Genomic DNA, 14,488 nt, shown 5'->3' on the forward strand with positions numbered 1-14,488 from the left:
CAGGGGAAGACACGAAGGGCGTATCGTTTCTTGACACTACCGAGGGAGAAGGGGGGTTGGGGTGCACCTGATTTTAGACTATATTACTGGGCAGCAGCTCTACAATACGCGCAAGGATTATTAGGCGATAGCAGCCAGGGCGGAGAGAGATCGGGCAGCGTGAATGCTTATGAAGCAGTTCTGGGTAAGGAGGCAGGGAATGCCTTGGCGAACACAGTGGATTATGTATATTTCAAGCATACTAGGTTCAAGACTTTGAGCGCAATCTATAAAATCTGGAAAGCTGTTGGGAAAAAGCTAGGAATCGGGAGATATAACAGATATCTTAGGTTACACTCTAATAATGATCTCCCCGCAGAAATCTTCAGAGATACAGTCATGAAGGAATGGGATGGTAAGGGGATTAAAAAACTAGGGGACCTGTTGGATGCAGAAGGGGTGTTCCTTTTATTTCAAGAGATTCAAACTAAGTTTAATATTCCAGGATGTAATTTTTTTAAATATTTACAAGTCAGAAGTTCTTTTTATAAGAAACAGGGTGGGACAGTAGGGATGTCTCATTGTAGGATAATGGACTACTTGGAGCGTAGTACACGGGCAAAGATTAGACAAATTTACGCTGAACTTTATGCACTAAAAACAGATGATAGAGAGAAATTCTCCAAGAAATGGGTAGAACAAGTAGGGGCGCACCCTGATGGTTTACAAAACTCACAAAATTTAGGACGATCGGTGTTGTGCTCAGCTACGCTACAAACCCAGCACTACAAGACGATTTATTCTCTCTATCATACGCCTGCAAGAATTGCCCAGTGGGGGGGCACTACGGGCATAACATGTCCAAGATGTAACTCAAGTAGTGCCAACATTGTACACATGTTTGCACAATGCCCACAACTTTATACATTAAAACTGGCAATCGAAGAATTTATGGACGTCTCGCTAGGGATAAAGATTAAATTGTCGGAAGAACTGATAATATTAGGGGTGAATATAAGAGATAGCAATGAACATCCAGAATTTTTGTTTATGGTTACGGCAGTTTTAAGGATTATTATTGCAAGGGCTTGGCTTGATAAGACGGCACCCACATTTCAGACATGGATAGCAAGGCTTCTCTCCACATACAACTTAGAGAAGGCCATCTATGATAGGAAAGGTAGAAGGGCAAGGTCATTGGGGGGTAGGATCTGGTCACCCATAGAGAAATGGAAGAATAGGAGTAAGTAGAGGCTCAAAATATATGAAGTCTGATTTTGATTGTACTTGAATTTTGTATTTGTACCTGAATTTTGTGAAATGTCTCTATCAATTTTTTTTTTATTTTCTGTACTGCTAAAACATATTGGTATTATTGGAAAAATGAGGGGCAAAACTCAATAAAAATATTGGAAAAAAAAAAAAAGGGTACTGAGTGCGATCATAGATGACTCGGGCTTCACTGTTGTTGTCTATTTGATATCATTAAACCTCCTGGCTGAAAAACACCCCCAAAATTCACTCTTAGCCAACTAAACCTCTATATATAATTGGAGACATGTGATCCACACAGTCACCAGTTACACAGACATGAGGGCAGATCTGTTTTTCTAGCTGTCCATTTGCATCTTGAAAGGAGATATTTGACAACTTTTTTGCACTCCTTGGCTAATTTTACAAAAGTTAGAAACTTTCTGCAAGCTTTTACTGCACCTCTGTTTAAAAATCAACCTGTACTTAAGTATATCTAATATCTTTTTGCAACAAGTATCTGACAACATTTTTGGTTAGTTTAGTTTTGCAATAGACATTCTATTTTCATCCTTCATGTTTGCAAACATTCAAACATGCTCTCTCTGTCATAAAGACAGAGGATTTCAGCGGTTTGTGGGAAAGGTGATGGTATGACTATGTATTATAAGGAATAAAGTACCCCTTTCAGTGCATAATAAGAATATTGCAAGTCAACTCGGAATTACATAACCATATAAAAGAACTCAGCTGTGGGTCTCATTTCTTTATGTAGTCATGGGAATCCTCAATGACTTGAAATAAATGTTTGATGGTTGGCAGGGGGCACTTCATCCCATATATTTTTGACATGGTTTTGCGTTTATCACTTGTGGACAAAACATAAATAAAAAACACACGCACAGATGCCAGAATTATTGCTTTGCCAACCTTTATTCATTCCTATCTTGTGTATTTTTGTTTTGCTTTTTGGAGATATGAAAACTTGCACATAGTTTCTGAAAAGCCTGATATGTAAAGACCAGGCCTCCCAGTGAAGGAATACACTCAGGCTTCAATGTCACATTTGTAAACTTGAACTAGATGCTTTTTTTTAAGCTAGTACATTTTCACTATTTACATTTCATTTTGCATTATCTTGTACCCAAATTCTATGTGACTGTATTTTCATGTTCTTGTAGTGTAACGTTTGTGAGCAACAGCATTTGCTCATTTTAGGTCAGTGTAGCATTATATTAGGTAACATATTTAGTTTGCTTAATAACAACTTGGAGTCCCACTTCTCTATGCCATTTTCTCGGCAGTCTCTTTGCTCACTTATGTTCAAATTAGTTAAGAATTGTTGTTACATCTTTGGACTAATTTGTTTAAAGAAAACAGGTAGTTGAACTCTGTCTGAAACTGCACATAATTTGTCTGTGGAGATGGATACCAAATGACAGGTTTCAAGTACAAATAAACGTATTTTTATGCAGAAGGTTTTCGTGTAAATGACTCTAAATGTATTATTACATTGTAAAGTGAAAATAGCATCCTTGAATGTTAATGTTTGGGCATCCCCCACGTTTTTTTTGGCCCGACCTACATATTATTAAAAATGCTAACTATAGCTGCTCAGTGAGATAGATAACCAGTGTCAGGGCCGGTTTTAACGCTGGTGGCGACAGGTGCGACAAACCTTTGTGTCACCTCTCCATGACCTCCTCTTTATATTTCCTCAATACCACCCAACAAAAATGCCTCTCATCTTTTCATTGTCACTCTCTCACATAATTTTCATTTGTTTTAAAGAGTTGGTAAAGTCTGGCTTTACTAATTCACTCAGCTAACCACATAAAATATATGGGCGGCTCCTCGGTATTGGAGGAGGAGTGTTGCCCGACAGCCCATTGCCAGCAGATAATAAATAAAATGATAATAACAATACGTTATTATCATTTTATTTATGCTATCTGAGCCGAGCAATGAAAATTGGGCGGGCCGGGAGACGCAAGGCAGGGAGGAGGTGTAGTGTGCACTTATAAGTGTGCATGTCGGTTTGGCTGGCTGTTTTAGGCTGTCCAAACAACATGCACACTTATGTTTCTCCAACTCAGCTGTGTTTCACTGCCAGGTTGGAGAAATGCCACAGGCTGCAATGCACAGTCTACAAACCAGGCCGCTCAGACCAATCCTGACACATAAGAGCAGAGTCTTAACTGGGTGGGGAGCCTGTGCATTGAAGGCCTATCCCCTTTGGGCTGGACAAGAGAAGCAGCGAGGCAGCCAGATGCGGGAGCGGAACGGCAGGTAAGTCATTTTAATTTTAATTTTCATATTATGTCTCCCCGTGCCCAAACCCCCTGCCTCCCCCATAGCAGCCATACCTCTATAGATAGGCAGCGCTGCATTGATAAAATACAGATCCGGTCTTTGCAGCAGGCATATTACACCTCTATACTACTTTATGGCGAGTCAAATCTGCCATTAGACAAAACACCTATCTCTCTTTTGAACAGGAACATTAATCATAAGAGTTATCTTGAGATTTTTATTGTTGCCTGAAAGCTGGACGCACAAGGAACTCTGCAGCAGGTGATTTTTAAATTAGAAGTTATTTGTAAATAAAGTGCCCCCCCCCCCTCAGGTCAGTGACCGCCCTTCAAGTCAGTGACCAGTGAGGCCGCACAGGTTGTGCCACCCAAAACCAGCCCTGACCAGCATCCATCCACTAGAGGGCACTACCTGGAGGACCTAGGCACAGCAGTAAGTTAATTTGCATCTGAAACAAGAATATCGATGGCAAATGCCTAAGAAAGGCCCAGGTATCTACTGCACTTATTGGGCACCACTTCCCTTCCTGGGTGCCGCTTCATTTAGCCTGGTCTCCTTGTGCCTCTGTATCTGTTATTTGAAAGGCATCTGAAGAAACTGCCTTCCTGATTCCTAGCTGGTGTGAGCATGAGAGGGAGAGGGGACAATTTGTATGGATCCCTGGGCCTCGTGCCCCAACAATATTTAATTTTAGGGGTTCCTGATAGAGACCGGGTTCAGTAAAGCAGCACTGGCTATTTATTCATTTTGTTCACCCTGACCTTATCTACCAGCCCTGAAAAGCAAACGAGAGCTTTGATAATGGTTCTGTTTTATTTTTCTCAGAAATAAAATTCTGTCACTAAGAAACTGTGAAGTGACCTTCAATGCGCCTTTATCGCGGAGAAACAATGGCTCCTTCAGCCTTCGCAAGGAACTCCTACAACAATTTATTTAAGTGATGTGTTAGATTTTCTTTCCAGAATTCCACTTCTTTGAACAGTTGCGGTTACTTTGACGATCATGGCGTTATCTGCTGAGAACATTATAGAACACATTTTGTAGTCATGAGATAATAGCCACCATACAAAAACAGAAGCTCTTTGCCAAATTACTAGCAAGTAAAATGCCACAAAGCCCAGCCTTAAAAAGAACATGCATTAAATGTTCAACTGACAGGGAATAAGTACTGAGTAAAAATAAGTTATTCTGTTAGACGAGGATTAGCTGATGGAATAAATATTACAGCAATGCAAGCCATAATCTCTGAGGCATCAAGCACTCTATATAAACATGTTATTATAAATAAAACGGTTTTTGGGGAGAAATTATAATGTGTGTTTCTGGGCTTACAGAGTTTTATAGAATTGAATTTCAAAATATCACATACCATATCAAATTGATTTAGCTGTTGTAGCTTTAGATTTTGTATTATATTGAATTTGCAAAGTGTTTCCAACTGACGTTTTGAATACAAAGGATTGTGAATAAGCATTAATTATATTATGTTGTTGCTAAATGTTTTATATTAAATTAACAGTTCTGGGATTTAATCCCAGGTTCTTAAATTGGCTAGATTGTGTGTCCGGGGGCAGTTATATCCTTGTGCATCAGTAAACTCCCCAGTGTATGTGATGCAAAAAAATTCTGTAAGTTATATGGAGACCATACAAAGTTATTGACTGCATCTGACCTCTGTGTGACTACAACTAGAATTTGATCTTTATAATATTATTCATTTGAAAAAGGTGAAATGATAGTCTACTAACAACATGACACACAGCTCAAAACACTTGGACCCTCATTATGATGTTGGTCTGACTGGAACCGGCGGTCTGTCGGTTGTGGTATGACCACCACCTGCTGCTGCAGTCCGACCGCTGCATTAAAATGCATGGTGCACTCAAATCAAAGTCAATAGAGCAAGAGATGTTTAGATGATTATTTCTTCTTTATTCAATTCAAAAGAATGTTTTCATTGCGCACAGGCACAGCCAACGCGTTTCGTTCCCTACGTGCCGTGGGAACTTCGTCAGGGCATCGATAGAAATTGCGACAACTAAGGTGGCGGAAATGTCAATTAGCGACGTAATACGAATTTCTTAACCGATACCTTAAGAGAAACCGTCATGAGTTCCATGGAATGTAGGTCCTTCGTGTGGTATCATATAAGCCCGAAAATCGAGCAGGAATAATCGAGAACCGACTCAGTAAGAAGGAAATAAAATTCTGAAAAAGCGTGACCCCAAAGTGCGAGCCGAATTATGTATACAATCGTTAAGGAATATAAAAGAAATTTTTATTCATAGATCACCATCTCAGGTCGATCTTTATGACAAAGGCCACCACTGCGGCACCTCGCATCGAAGTAAGTGGTGCATAATAGATGTCCCCAGGTTAAATCAAAGGTCAAGAGTCCAGAGGTGACCAGTTCCCAGCAGGCGCCAGGAATACGGCACCTATGATAGGGCGCCGAGTATCAGAGTAACAGCGAGTCGGAGCTCCGACTCTTACTGAGTCGGTTCTCAATTGTTCCTGCTCGATTTTTGGGCTTATATGATACCACACGATGGACCTACATTCCATGGAACTCATGACGGTTTCTCTTAATGTATCGGTTAAGAAATTCGTATTACGTCGCTAATTGACATTTCCGCCACCTTACTTGTCGCAATTTCTATTGATGCCCTGACGAAGTTCCCACGGCACGTTGGGAACGAAACGCGTTGGCTGTGCCTGTGCACAATGAAAACATACTTTTCAATTGAATAAAGAAGAAATAATCATCTAAACATCTCTTGCTCTATTGACTTTGATTTGAGTGCACCTTCCGCTTTTGGTTTTTATCTATTGTTTGAATTCACACTCTTAAAACAGCGGGTGTTGGAAGCAGCTGCACCACCAAATATTGAGAACTTTTGAAACCATTGTGCTTGACCTTGGTCTGCTGTTTTGTGTGCCTTTTGGTTTTGCTGTTAAAATGCATGGTGGTCAGAGGCCGGGCAGAAGGACTGACCAAAAGTTCCAAAGGGTTCAAGGAGCCTGTCTGACCATCGGCCGGAATGTAATTCTCTACAATAAGAGCTGTGCCTGTCTGATCAGGCACCACCGTGGTGATTACCATATCCCTTTTAGACAGCCCTTCAATAGCGGTCTGACCGTTCCTCCACAGCCTCTGCTACGAGGCCTGGGGGTACATTTTGGTGCCCCCCCTAAAGATGGATGCATCGTGATGCAGGCACTGCTTGGTGCCTGCCACATGGTGCATGGATGTTTGTAAACATACCATTGCGGGTTGTGCTGTGGTCCTTTTCTGATTTCCAGCACATGCCCCAACAGTAATTGGTATGTGTCCGACCGCTTTGCTGACAGTCGCATCTTAATACGATGGATGGGACCTCCGAGCTCTTGTGGGTCGGTCCCATTCATGCTATGATTTCAGTTGGATGCTCTTCCAACCGGCATAATAATCTGCCCCTTTATGTGATTCATTCTATTACTGGTGCATCCTTATAAGCATGCTTTCTAATTCTTTTGTGGTAATTAGCCACATGATGTTTAGCCCTACCCTACTCTCACTTTAACATCTCTCTACCCAACCATTGCTTGGCTTTCTTGTTGCTTTTATTTGTTTGCTTTTTATTTAATGGCTTTCCTTTCTTTTGTTGTATTTACTCCTCCTCTGAACAATAGTGTCTTTACCATCCTTTTGAATGGAAGACTTGTATCCTTCTACTGCTCCCATTATGAAAACTACTCAATCAGAGCACACCATGAGAGCACATGTGTGTTCTTGCTCTTGTCGGTAGGAGCTGCTTCACCCCTCAAACATCTGTCCCTGCATGTGGTCTGTTGCTCCCCTTTGTCCTCCCCCCAGTTCATTCAATGTTTCACCCAACAGGGCTTGCTTTGCTTTTTTTCCCTCCCTTCACTCCCCATCTCAAGTTCCTCTGTTTCCCCCTGTTTTTACTTCTCCCTTCACCAGATTCCTCCCCCATGCATTTGTTGCTCCCTCAACCCTCTTGTCACCTTGCACATTTTTAATCAACATTTTTCAGGGCCGTACAGCTGCTGATTGCTGTCCAGCCACCCTGTTTCCCAAAAAGTGCATTTGTACGAGTAAAACAATTTTTTTCGTTTACTTCTCAAACTGACTTGACAATCTTTGAATGGTAAAAAAAAGATTGTCTACAATTAACTAGAGCATATAGAACAGTCTCATGAAAGACCATAAGCAAACAATAAAAGAACGAGGCATATTTAAGCAATTTAGTTATCCTATTATAGAACCAAAATTATTTAAAACGAAAAATCTTTTTCAGTCAAGAATATTACATCATGTAGTACTAGGCTACACATTTAGGGGCCTATTACGATGGAGGTTGGAAAGCCTACGAGCTTCAGTCCGAGGCTGTCTGACTCCCATCGTCAACTTTAATTTAGACCAACTGATTATGTATCAGCCGTTCAGACTTGAAACCGGCTAGTCATTTTGGCTGGCTTTGGACGGGCTCAAGGAGTCAAAACCAGCTTGTAATCCCAAAGGGCGAGACTTTCCGACCTTGGGATTTTGATGGAAACCATTTGGAAAGCATGTTTAGGAGCTCCCAGCAGGGCCCCCTTGTGTGTGCGGCCTCCTTTTGGTGGTCGAGGGGGCACTTATGCCTGCCAAGGGGTGCAGGGATGAACAGCACCTCCCATTTCCCCATGGGAGCATGTATTATGGCCGGTTTATGGCTGTAATGCAAGCTCCCATAGAGAAATGTCAGAATGAGGTCAGTTGGTCCTGTTTACGAGATGGTAAGTCCGCCCAACATTTTGATCGCCTCCATAGTCAGACATTCAAATCCAAATGAGGATGGTTTGAGGTTACAGATTCCAACTACCATAGAAAGGCAGAAAGATAGTCAGCTCTTTAACAGCATTCAAAAGAATTCCAAGAAAAGGGGTAAAAAGGATCAAGTTTAAAGTCCTCTAAGGGCGAGTCCATAACAGTGGGCAAAAAGTGGAAATTTGCAAAATTAAGTAGTTCGACAAAGAAGGATTCCATTCCAACTGCTCAAGGGCAGCAGCATCAGCATAAAGCAGTTCAGAATTTAGAACTCAACGATGATTATAATAATCATGGAAAAAGCAATCAGTCCTCTTACAGAGAATTTTTTTGCGTTATGTCTGTGACCCATAGGAAAGAGTTGCCTTGTTTCCCTCAAAGAGTAAAAAGTATAGCAACCCTCGCTCCAAAGAAAAGAAAAATAATGGCGGTCCTCCTCCTTTGGGGTTTCTTCTTTTGTAGTCCATTTGATGCAGCACGTGATGAAGCATCACCCCATGGTGGCCAGTCCATCACATGTTTAGTTCCTGTATGATTTCCACAATATACATTCAGATGCTCTGGCTTACTTTCCTATACTGTTCATGGGAACAAACTAGCATACCAGAGCACAGAGGTTTGTCAATAGTCAGAACTATGTAAGAAGTATGAAAGAAGCATATAGGAGATTTGTCCATAGTCAGAAGTATGTAAGAAGTACAGTAAGAAGGCTGTCGGAAATTGATTTGGGGGCCCCGTATATGGCCCTACTTTACCCGTAGGCCTCCAGTTGGGGCACGAGGGGGTACCCATGGGTCCCCTCTTTACAGCCATGCATAGTGTGGCAGGCACAATGGTGTGCCCGTCACAGGGTGCAAGCTTTTCCCCACCCTCCTCTTTTTTCAATGGAGCCTGTGTTCTCGTTTGGAACACAGGCTCCCATTGAAGTCAATGCGAGTCTGATTGAACGATGTTCAGTAGCATCGTAATTGGTCGCTCGGACTCGCAGAATCCGATTCGGTTGAAAACGATTCCGAAACTGATTCGGTCAGATGAGTTTCCAATCAATATCGTAATAACCCCCTTATTGTCTGCTGCACCTAAATGCTGGACACCTAACACTTGATGACTGTTATGAAAAATAAAGTATACAATAAAGCACAATCCCAGCTCCTGCCTTTCTGAAATAAAAGGAGCCCTCGTGTCATCAGACATTCAATTCCATGGTGATATTGCTCAGCCGTCCTTTAGATGGCCACTGGGCACAGACCACCTTTCTCTAGCTTTCTGCTAAACACAAATGGCCTGTTTCACAAAGGGTAACTTACCCTTTTGAGTAATTTATAATTTGAGTAAGTTTAATACTTTTTGCTTATCCACAAAATCAGGGTGGGAGTTACCTCTAAAATTAGAAACAACAGTAAGTTTAGAACCACACATAGCAAACCGCTGGTACTGCAACATCCAGCCATAGAAAATAATGGAGATAGGGAATTAAAAGTAAACCTTATAGTAAACACTGTTAAATTAAATTATTTAAATAGTTACAAATAAACATAAATATAGGGAATTAAAATTAAACCTCATGGGAAATACTGTTAAATTGAATACATTAATTTTAAATAGTTACAAATATACATAAATATAATTTACTAATACAAATATTAAAATAGAAGCATTATATTATTTTATTATAACACATTTTAATAGCCTATTTTAAATTTAAAAATACTGCAACTAATATGTAACAAAATATAGCTTAATTAATTGTAATTGATTCTATACTTCACTTTTAATAAATATTAGTGCATATAAGACAATTATTGAACTATACTATTTTAGAAATACCAATTTTAGAACATGGACATTTCTCTGCACTTACTGTTCTGTCTGCCAGACAGCTAGTCCCCAGTACACTTCTGGGCTGAGCTGAGCTGGGTGACAGCTACATGTGTGCATTCTCTCTAGACAGCCACAACACAGGACACTCAACTGCATCTGCAGTCATCTGCATACTGATGGGTCTTCTTGGGCCATAGAGACAGGGAGGAGATAGCAATTCACAGGAATAGGTAGTATCCTGTCCTCACACATAAGGCCGATTTACTCCCCCATCGCTAGGCTGGCAAGGTAATTAAACACTTCAGAGAAGTAATTTGAGGTCACCCCCACATCAAAGACACTTTTGGGTATAAGTAGTGGGTTTTGACCCCCGCTAGGAAGACACTTCATTGGACCTGTACCAGACCTGCTTGCTCTATATCTGCACAATGCCAGAAGGACTGCTGTGCTGCGGGGAAGGACTTTAACTTTGCTAACTGCTCTGCTGTGTTGGCTTGCAGGGCTGCCATTTTACGACTTGCCTGGTTGTGCTGGCCTCCTCCCGTATACCTTTGTGCTGAACTATAAGTGTTCTCTAAGGGCTTGATGACTTGCCTCCTGTTAAGGAGGTCTCTGGATTATCAAAGATCTCACCCCCTTTCCCTTCCATAGGACTCCACAAGTGGTGAGTCCAGCAAGTGGGTTTTGACACAGATCAGCTTGTGAGCCGATCAATGCCTTGATCTTAGAGCTAAGACCATCAAAGCAATGGTCTTTGCCAAGGACACGTTGCTCTGCTTGTCTACAACCGGCGTTGTCTATGAAGCTCAAACTTGTGCCGATCTAAATCATCGCCACACTCCCAGTGGCTGCAGCACCTTCCAGCACTGCTCTACTGCGATGTGTTGCCTGGGTGACCAGGGACATGTCCAATGACACAAGGTTCATCAGACATTGACGCACATGCTTTAGTGACCCAGATCTGCTGACAAAGCAGGGCCACTGACGAGGTCTGCTGACAAATTGATTGAAAGGTACTGTACAGAGGAGTTGGACCCACAAACTTCCAGTCATTGACCCACATCTTTGCAGGCGGTTCGCCTTTTGTTGAATTTTCCTGGAACCGAGGGGCTGTATCACAAAGTACCTCTGGTGCCATTTTGTGCACTGCTTTGCCCTGCAACAGGAAGGAAATAATACTTCTCAGTAACCACACAATGTTATGTGCTACTAGCATGGGGTTTACCTTAACCCCTTCGGCGCTGATGACGGAACCGCTCCGTCATCAGCGTCGGTTGAGCTGTGCTGATGACGGAGCGGTTCCGTCACGGCCCGCCCAGCTCGATAGAACGCTCATGCGCGGCGCGAATTCCGCGCCTGCGCTGAGGGTTCTATTGAGCGGGGCGGGCCGTGACGGAACCGCTCCGTCACGAGCACAGCTCAACCGAGGCTCGTGACGGAGCGGCTCCGTCACGAGCATGCAGCCGCCGCGCGGCCTCCGAAAACCGTTAGCACTGCGGCGGAATAGCCGCCGCAGTGAAGGTGTTAATGACTGCAAACGTGTTTTGTTTAACTCTGTGATTACTGTGGAAATTTAATGTGATAACTTGAAAAGTATAAATTGTATTTTTGTAATTTTGATCTTGTTATGTTTATAATACAATAACCTATTTTCAATAAACTGTTTGGGGTCCTTTTGCGGTGTATTCATTTTGTTATTGTGTGTGTCACAAATACTTTACAGATATGCTTCTTTAGATAAGCTTGACTGTTCTGTGCCAAGCTACGAGAGGGGGAGCACAGGTTATCTTAGTTGTGTATCTAGCTTACCCAGACTACAGTGGTGAGTTCTGCCTTGCCTGGGTGTATACCTTAGCCAACCAGAAACCCTATTTCTAATAGTGATTCAATTCAGGCTCCTCCTGTAGGACCTACGGGGCTTCATCACTTTCCTTCACATGACCTCGCCCAGTCTGGAAGTTCCTACTGTGTCCGAACTCTGAAATCCTGACAGCCCTACCACCTGACTGAACCGGGCACACCGGCCCACTAAAGTTTGTGACTCCAGGCCAGAGACTTAAGAGTATCATGCCATATCTGCAGTAACAGATGAGTGGCAGGATGCATAGGACCACAAGGCCTCTTCCCATATGACAATTGTAGCAACTGCACTAATTTCATTGCCCATTTCTCCGATGCATAGGGAGGGTCTCCAGAGTCGAGACACAATTCATTTATAATCACCATGTGTGCTACCCTAGACTAGGAGTGAATGTCTGCCAAAATGATACCCCATCAATTTTGGCCTTATAACATGTTGGAAGGCAAAGTCATGCCTGTTTTGCTCGCACAAGAGACCTCCAAGGATTGAATTAATCCTCTTGAATCTGGATGAAGGGATGGGATAGGGGTCATTTTGCAGTTGATAGAGAAATTGTCGTTAGGCCACCATTTAAAAAAATCACAGATTGCCCTAGTAACAACAATGACATCGCCCATCATTTTATTAATTTGAGGCTGAATGTATCAGGCCCAAGTCAGAGTAATACCGAACTAATGTTACTCTCATTGTTCAGAAGTGAGATAGTGTGATAACAAGAACAACGATCTGGGGATCGACCCATTTTATGAATGACCAAAAGCCTTGGGATATAGGATCCAAAGACAAACTTTTAGTAAGTACGGACTTCGAGATTCCACTGAGAGGCGGCCCCGGCAGCCTGGACATAGATATTTTTGAAAAATTCTTTGGCAAATCTGTTAGGTCCCAGTGTTTTATGGGGGTGGGGATGCTCTACAGCTGAATTTCTGTAATGTTCTCTTCCGGAGTGTCCCTCTCCTCCCCTGTCATATCTCAGACTCCATGGAGACTGGTGGTATTCCCCTTAGTTACAGTACTGCATGATATCAAGACCTATTTTTGAACCATCAGTGTGGGTTCTTCCTTGCTTTATAGACCTACTGGTAACTTCCACTCTGAGAAGCCAGCTCAATTGCATCTGTTTCAATAGAGCATGGGTATGTAAGGAATTATGAAAGACTATGTGCATGGGAGGTACCAAATATTGGGCCTCCAATTTTTTACAGGGGTCTCAAGTTCTACCACCTCTTGCTGCTTCCACCTCTGGACCCCCACCAGGTAACTAGTCACAACACCTCAGAAAGTGTCCATAGTATCTTTCAATGATGTTCTGGGTGATTGATTGAACATAGCCTTCATTAATCTTAAAATACAAGTCTACTCAATTAAAAATATGTATGTTATAGTCAGGTCGTTAAAGTCTAGAAATAATTTCCTTTGGGATTTTCTTGTAGCATACCAGCTTTCCAAGCAGCATCCAAACTTCACTCACACACTACTTATATTCAATTCACAGAGGGTCAGTCTAATAAGTTTCCAGAAAAATAGTTCTCAATGTACTGTTATTAAAAAAATGTTTCTTTCCTAATGGAATTTATTAGATTGTTTTGCATCAGACACAATAATATAAAAAAATATCACATCAATATTACACATTAAAAATGAAAAACAATCAGCCTAAAAATTACAATATATAACAAAACGATTGATGTAGCTAGATAACAGTACATAAATCCATCATCAATGACAAAAACTAATATAATGCACAATCAATTTCATAGGAACATATTATACGTGGGCCCAAGAGCGACGCGTTTCGGAGGGTTAACACAGGTCCAACCTCCTTCTTTGGGCTTGTTATAGAGGTGTTCCAACAATCTATAATATAAAAGTACATAAATATATAAACATTTTTTACAATTCATATTCACCATTAAAAAAACCCAATCTACTACACAAATTCAAATATATCTTCATATCGAGATTTATAAGTTGCGGCTTACGCCATAGCTCAACATATTTAGTGACTTTACTCCATAAAAACCTGGCACTTTCAAACTAATGACCCAACACACTGCCTCATTCTCCTTTTAATTATAAAAGAACAGACTCATTCAAATCTTTCAACCCCATTTGCATTACCCTACCCTCACGAAAGAGCTACATATGAGAGTAGGAAAAAATCTTTCTCTCCTTTCTTTTTCTAATGATTCGTATTTGTTTAATAAAAACACTTCTATACTGCCCTTCAATCAATTAGTCAATCATAGCATTTGTATAGCGTGCTACTCACCCGGGAGGGTCTCAAGGCGCTTGGGGAAGGGGCCCGCTACTGCTCGAACAGCCAGGTCTTGAGTTGTTTCCTGAAGGCGAGATGGTCCTGGGTCAGTCGGAGGTGGATGGGGAGGGAGTTCTATGTCTTGGCCGCCAGGTAGGAGAAGGATCTGCCTCCGGCGGTGGCACTTCGGATGCGT

This window comes from Lissotriton helveticus, chromosome 2_1 (assembly GCF_964261635.1).
Source record: "Lissotriton helveticus chromosome 2_1, aLisHel1.1, whole genome shotgun sequence".
Classification (NCBI taxonomy): domain Eukaryota; kingdom Metazoa; phylum Chordata; class Amphibia; order Caudata; family Salamandridae; genus Lissotriton; species Lissotriton helveticus.